Below are 8,418 nucleotides of genomic sequence, written 5' to 3' on the forward strand. Positions count from 1 at the left end.
AGCTTATGGTGCCAAGAATTGGGCACAATACTCCAGATGAGGCCTAACTTGTGTTTTATAAAAGATTAGCCTAACTACTTTCCTTTTGTATTCTATTTCTCTAATAATAAAATCAAGGGTCTCATGTGTTTTTAAATAATCTTCCTCATCCTTTGAACTTCAAAGATTTATATACATACATCTGTTGTTGTACCCTTCAAAATTGTACCATTTATTTGTATTACCTCTCTGCATTCTTCCTATCAAAGTGCATCATATCACACTATTCTGGGTTAAATTTCATCTGCTATGTGACTGCCCATTTCACTAGTCCGTCAATGTTCTCATGAAGTCTTTTACTATTTTCCTCATTGTTTACTACATTCTCAAGTATTATATCACCTGCAAACTTTGAAATTATGTTCTCTATTCCTAATTCCAGGCCATTAATAAATACATATTTAATATATAATAAAAAATAGCAGTGGTCCTGATACCAACTTCTGGGGAACAGCACTGTATAGCCCTCCCCATTCTGAAAACAACAGTTCACCAGTGTTCTCTACTTTCTGTCCCTCAGACAATTTTGTATCCATGTTACCACTGCCCCTTTTATCCCAATGGCTTCAATTTTGCCAACAAATCTATTATGTGGTACTTTGACCAACACCTTTTGAAAGTCTATATGCATAATGTTAACTATACTGCTCTCATCAATCCTGGGTTATTGTCTCTAAACCTTTCCCCACCACCAACATTAAAATGACTGACCTATAGTAGTTGGGTTTATCACTTTCTTCTTTTTTTAAACAGGGTGTAATATTTACAGTTCTACAGTCCTGACTCCCCAAAGACTGTCCACTATTTACAAGACACAAGTCAGGAGTGTGATGGAATACTCTCCACTTGTCTGGATGAATGCAGCTTCAACAACACTCAAGAAACTCAACATCACCCAGGACAAAGCAGCCAACTTGAATGGCATCGCATCCAACAACTTAAACATCACTGCCTTCACCACCACCACACAGTGGCAGCTATATGTACCATCTACATGGTGCACTGCAGCAACTTGCCAGGGCTCCTTTGCCAGCACCTCCACCACCTAGAAGGACAACGGCAGTAGACACATGGGAAAACTACCACCTGCAAGGCCTCTCCAAGTTTCACATTATCCTGACGTGGAACAATATTGCTGTTTCTTCTCTGTCACTGGGTCAAAAACCTGGAACTCCTTTCCTAATAGCACTGAGAGTGTACCAACACCACATAGACTGCAGCCTTTCAAGAAAACAACTCATCACCATCTTCTCAAGGACAGTTAGGGCTGGGCAATACATGCTCATCTAGCCAGTGACACTCACATCCCATGAATGAATATATTTAAAAAATCTTCTCAAAGGAACTTAGGGATGGGCAACAAATGCAGACCATACCAGCGACTGCCTCTCCACATGAAAGAATAAAAGAAATGCCCTCTGGCATTACCCTCATTTCCAAAGAGAATTGGAACATTGTGGCCAAAGGCTCCATGATTTGCACCAGTCGTCAGCGTAACCGTCATCCTTCCCTCGGTAAACTGGGTTACATTCCATCAGCATCGGGTGACTTTCCTACTTTGAGTACTGCCAACATTTCCAAACTCCTCTTTAGCTATTTGTATCTTATCCAGTATCATGACTGCTTCCTCCTTTACTGCTATATTAGCAGTATTGTCTTCTGTAATGAAGACACATACAAAGTACTCATTTAGTATCCCAGCCATGCCCACTGCCTGCAGAAGAATATCTCATTTTTGGTCCCTTAATCAGCCCCACTCTTCCTTTTACTATTTATGTGTTCTTAAAATACCGTTTGATTCTCTTTCTTGTTAGCTGTTAAACTATTCTCATACTCTCTGCCTCCCTTATTCCCTTTTATAGATCTCCTCTGTACTTTCTATATTCAACTTGGCTCTCTACTGTATTATGGACCTGACATTTATCTTTTTCTACCTAATTTTAAACTCTCTTCAGTCTAGCTTTGGATGCACTTCCTTTCCCCCTCATGCAAGTGTGTCCACTCTGTAGTTGTACTCAAGACCTCCCATTGTTCAATTACTTCTTGAACACCGTTTCCTTCCTTGTTGGGTTGGCAACACAGTAAATCAACAAAGTTCCCTTGTATACATTTCAGGAATTCCTTCACACCTTTTCCTTTAAAAATATCATCATCATGATCAATATTAGAATAATTATCACTCTAATTCTTGCATCTTTCCGACATTGAATCAATCTACACACCTACCTATGGTGATCCCCAAGGTGAGAATTTCAGCTCAAAGAAGGGAGGATTTCCTCCTGGTGTTAGCTTCAGTGAGACCCAGCAGCGCCATGTAGCTCCGGTGAAAATGGCAGGCAGTTGTGAGCATGGCTTGTAATCACTGCACCACAAAATCTGCATAAACCAGGCAGCTTCAATGAAAAGGCATCAGAACAAAAGATGAAATCGGATTTATCTGACTTGATCCATTTTACAAAATTAAAAATGTAAACATATTTTTAAAACCTGAAATAATTTTAATCAGAACCATTTTTAGAGATATTTTGAGGGATTCAGATAAATCATGTGAAAAGCGATGTACACATTTAGAAAGTCTGATAAATCATTGTAAAAAGACAACAATTTTGCTGTTTAGCAAGATTTATCAGACTTTTTAAAGGTTTTAATTGACTGGAAATGTGCAGCTCCAACAATGCTCAAGACACCGTCCAGGACAAAGCAGCCCACTTGATTGGCACTTCATCCACCATCTTAAACATTCACTCCCTACACATCCGAAGGAGAGGCTAAGAATAGTACAATATGTAACCCACCTCCTGACTCCCCAAAGCCTGTCCACCATCTACAAGTCACAAGTCAGGAGTGTGATGAAATACTCCCACTTGCCTTGATGAGTGCAGCTCCCACAACACTGCTTGACACTGTTCAGGACAAAGAAGCCCACTTGATTGGCACCACATCCACAAACGTTCACTCCCTCCATCACTGACGCACAGTAGCAGCAGTATGTATCATCTACAAGATGCACTGCTGGAATTCACCAAGGCTCCTTCGACAGCACCTTCCAAACCCACAACCACTACCATTCAGAAGGACAAGGGCAGCAGATAGATGGGAACACCACCACCTGGAATTTCCCCTCCAAGTCACTCACCATCCAGACTTGGAAGTATATCACCATTCCTTCACTGTCCCTGGGTCAAAATCCTGGAACTCCCTTCCTAACAGCACTGTGGGTGTACCTACATCGCATGGACTGCAGCGGTTCAAGAAGGCACCTCACCACCACCTTCTCAAGGGCAGCTGGGGATGGGCAATAAATGCTGGCCCAGCCAATGAAGCCCACATCCCATGAATGAATAAAAAAAAGCATGGCGTGCAGTGGTTCAGGAAGGCAGCTCATCACCACCTTTTCAAGGGCAATTAGGTTGGGCAATAAGTGCTGGTCTAGACCACATCACATGAAAGAGTAAATATAAAAAGTTGACCTTGCAACAACATTTATCTGATTTGTTTAAAAAGGGATTTATGTTAAAACACTCGACAAGTCTATTAAATCTTATTTAAAAAGTATTAATATTAAAACAATGAAAAAGTACAATAAATCTTCTGAAAACATTTAAAAAGTAATTAGCGGGTAATTAGCTCAAATTCACACTGGTTTTGCACTAGCTTTTTAAAGCTGCAGCTTGGTGATAGAAGTAGTGAACACTTGTGTTGGTTGACCATCATAGTTTACAGATTGAAGTGCTACAGTGTGTTTGGGTTTTGAAATGACTAAGTGACCTCCCTGGCTTGCTATAGTCATGTGACTTCTGCCATGAAGGAATGTCTGGAGACAGTCATGATACATTCAGTTCAATAAAGACATTACACTAGAAAGACTGTAGTCTTTGAGCTCATAACATGGTGTCAGAAGCGAAGCTGATATTCGGTTTTGAAAAGTTGAAAGAGAAGCCACAGCTACTGACAGAGGAACACAGAAATGTTCAAACCTGCTAAAAACTGTTCTTAAAAAAACACAGACAAGGAAAAGCTAACACAAGATAAAGACTACAAGTAAAGCACTGGGTGAGTAAAAAGTGGGTGTAAATTTTCCACTTCCAGCTCCTGTTGAAATGAAAGGAGATATGTGGAAAAACTGGCAATTTTTCCATTTGCAATGGCAAAGCTATGAGGTTGTAACATATTTAATTAACAATCCAGAGTCAAAATGAGTAGCAACACTTTTAACAATGCTAGGGAGAGACTGCTACAAATTGTATACCACCCTAAACCTGTGCAAAGAACAGAAAAAACAGATGACAGAGATTTTGAAAGCCTTGAAGGGACACTTTGAACCTCAAGTGATCATAACTTATGAACAGTATCTGTTCAACATTGGTGCTCAAGGAGAAAAAGAGACCATTGATCAGTATGTGACTACAATAACACAGCTTGCAGAATCATGTAAATTCGGCAAGTAAAAGATGATCTAATTAAAAATAGGCATGAGAGATTTGACAGTGTCAGCAAGTCTTTTGAGAGAAGAGAAACTTACTCTCAAGAAAGCTTTGGACGTGTGCAGAAACACAAAGGTTGTAAAACATTAACTCGAGCACATGTATAGCAGAATAGACCAGGAGATATACTATGCTGAGAGACATTCCTGGCCAAAAGAGCAGAACAATCATGGATAAAGGATGCAAGTTATGTAGAGGACATCATACAAAGGAAAAGAAGGATTGTCCAGTGTGGGGAAAGCAGTGATTTAACTGCAAGAAGCTGAATCATTTAGCACAAAAGTGTTTGGTTAGAAAGAAGCAAAACAAGCCTATACCGATGGCTACTGGAGAGATATCAGCAGAAGAGTCTGATGAAGCACTATACACGATACAACAGGTTAGTTCGTTCAAGTCTATAGGTTTGAGATTGTTAGAATGATGACCGCAGAAGGAGAGCATCAAGTGAACAAAAAGTGTCAGATAGACACTGGTGCATTATGCAACATCATGACCTTCACAAACTTGTGTAAAGTGGCTCAACATGGCAATCCGAAAATGAAGCCCTCGAAAGTAAGTTGGAGCCTATATGATAGCATAATTCTCATACTGAGGGAACAAATTAGACTGACAGCAATGGCAAGAATGAAGATTTGGAGTTCCAATCATAGATGGGATGCTACTCGTCTCAGCTGGAGCAAGTCTAATGCTTGGCCTGATAAACCTAAATGTGCCAACAGATGTTTATAATGTGTAGCAGCACACAAAACCATTGACTGCCAAACAGATCCTAGAGGAGTACAAAGATGTGTTTGCAGGGTTTGGATGTTTACCTGGTGAATATCATCTCGAAGTAGATGAGAGTGTAAAACCAATTCATCATCTGCTGAGAAAAGTTCTGCTGCCCTCTAGTCAAGCCTATAAAAAGATAGAAGACCTGGGAAAAAAGGGAGTAATCAAGAAAGTGACAACTCCTACAGACTGGATTAGCAGCATGGTAGCAGTGAAACACCCTGGAAAGCTGAGAGTATGCTTAGGCCCAAAGGATCTAAATAAAGTGCTGAAGAGATCTCACTATCCCATGCCAACCATCGAAGGAATTTTGCCACAACTTGCCAAGGCAAAGATCTTTACTACCCCTGGATGCAAAGGATGGTTACTGACAAGTGAAGCTGGATGAAAGCATTTTCATCATTACCTGCTTGGGGAACACAAAGTAACAGTGGAATCTGATCACAAGCTTTCTAACTATATTCTGGACACTGTTCAGGAGATACAGATGGCTGTACATGCTGTTTGGCATTTTCATGGCCCCAGAAGATTATCAACACAGACAGCATGAGATAGTCAGTGACCTCCCCAGAGTGAAGTCCATAGTGGATGACCTACTCATCTATAGATGTGGAAACACAATGGAAGAAGCCATGGCTGAACATGATCAGAGTTTAATACGACTGTTAGAGAGAGCTCACCAGGTGAACCTGAAACAATTGAAGAAGGCTGAAGTCAATGGCTGAAGTCAAGTACATAGGTCATATACTGACAGCAAAAGGTATTTGCTGGATCCTGACAAGGTGAGAGTTGTAGCAGTGATGCAGCAACCAATAGACATGAAAGCAATGCAATGATTTGTTGGATTTGTGAATTATTTGGCAAAATCTTTGCCTAATTTGTTGTCGGAGTGTGAACCATTATGCAAACTCATTGCCAAGGATGTACAGTGGTATTGGGGCACAGAACAAGAAGCAGCATTCATTAAAATCAAATAACTAATGAGAACAACATCAGTGCTGAAGTATTATGACGTCAATAATGGAGTCATCTTGCAGTGTGACGCAGGGAGACAGGTCTTGGAGCAACCCTAATACAGCAAGGACAAACAGTCACATTTGTATCCAGGGCGTTAATGCAAACTGAACAACGCCATGCTCAGATCGAGAAACAGTGCCTGGCCATTGATTTTGTTTGTGAGCATTTTCATCATTACCTGCTTGGGGAACACAAAGTAACAGTGGAATCTGATCACAAGCCACTTCAAAGTATCTATCTCAAACCGCTACTATCTGCTCCAAAGTGTCTGCAAAGAATGTTTCTTCGTTTACAGAGATATCACCTGGACATGACATTCAAGCAAGGGAAACAGATATACATCACTGACAAGCTGTCGAGAGCAGCACTCCCCATGAAGATTGTTGAGGATGCTATAACAGAATGTGAAATCTTCCAGATTTAACACTAGACAGCAGCCCGACATGCTCCAGAAGTCATCAACCCAGCAGAGACATTGAATCTGACAGACAGGTACCTTGCTCAAATCAAGCAAAATACCCAACAAGATGCTGCATGAAGTAGTGATGAAAGGATGGCCTGAGAGCGTCAAGGACACACCTGTGGTCACAAGAGCCTATTGGGTATACCAAGATGAATTGACAGCCCAAGATGGCATCTTGTACAAAAGAAATAGAATCACCGTCCAGGAGATCAGAGGACAGATGCTGAAGTGCATTGATGCAAGCCATCAAGGAATTGAACTGAATCTGAGGAAGGCAAGAGAAGTGCCCCACTGGCCAAACAAGAGCAATGGAATTAAGGACCACATCAGCCAGAGCGGTGCTTGTAGCAAATACCAAGCTAAACAAGCTAGAGAGCCTTGATGTCACAAGGTATATTGCAGAAAAAGACCAAGAACCATCATTTTAACTCTGAGGTGTGTGACTACATTAAACATATTGTTTTATTGTATGGAATAGTTATAATGTTTACAACTGTGGGGGAACAGTTTTAGTTTGCTATTTTTTTCTGTAACTGAGACCTGTTCTGTAGATGGCAACTGATCCAATTGCTTGAGCTGTCCAGAAATGCTGATGACCTCTCAGGTTCTAACTATAACTTCTGGAAGGCATCACCATATAAAAAGAACTACTTGTCTCTAAAGATTTAGTGTTCATTACGATTGGGTAACAGAAGGGAAAGCTGCTGAGGATCTGAATGTCCAACTGGTGGAACAACCTCCTGATGGTTTGGAGTGTTAAGAACATAAGAACAAAAGAACTAGGAGCAGGAGTAGGCAATTCAGTCCCTTGAGCCTGCCCCGCCATTCAATATGATCATGGCTGATCTCATTTCGGCCTCAACTCCAATTTCCTGCCCTCTCCCCATAACCTTTCGACCTGTTACTAATTAAAAATCTGCCTATCTCCTCCTTAAATTTATTCAGCGTCCCAGCATCCACTGCACTCTGAGGTAGTGAATTCCACAGATTCATGACCCTTTGAGAAAAGTAATTCCTCCTCATCTCTGAGTTAAATCTACCACCCTTAGCCTAAAACTATGGCCTCTCGTTCTAGAATGCCCCACAAGGGGAAACATCCACTCCACATCTATTTTTTCTATCCCCTTTAGCATCTTATATACCTCAATTAGATCTCCTCTCATCCTTCTAAACTCTAGTGAGTATAGGTTTAAACTGCTCAATATCTCCTCATAGGACAAGCCTCACATCTCTGGAATCAATCTAGTGAACCTCCTCTGTACTGCCTCCAGTGCAACTACATCCTTCCTCAAGCAAGGGGACCAAAACTGTGCACAGTACTCTAGGTGCGGTCTCACCAAAGCCTTGTACAGTTGCATCAACACTTACCTATTTTCATATGCTATTCCTTTAGCAATAAATGCCAAAATTCCATTTGCCTTCCTTATTACCTGAAGTACCTGCATACTAGCTTTCAGCGATTCATGAACGAGGACACCCAGATCCCTCTGCGCTGAAGCATTCTGAAGTTTCTCTCCACTTAAATAATAAGTCGCCTTTTTATTCTTCCAACCAAAATGGATAACCTCACACTTATCCATGTTAAACTCCATCTGCCAAATTTTGGCCCATTCACCTAACCTGTCCATATCCATTTGTAAATTT

Source organism: Carcharodon carcharias, chromosome 21 (genome assembly GCF_017639515.1).
Source record: "Carcharodon carcharias isolate sCarCar2 chromosome 21, sCarCar2.pri, whole genome shotgun sequence".
In the NCBI taxonomy this organism is placed as follows: Eukaryota; Metazoa; Chordata; class Chondrichthyes; order Lamniformes; family Lamnidae; genus Carcharodon; species Carcharodon carcharias.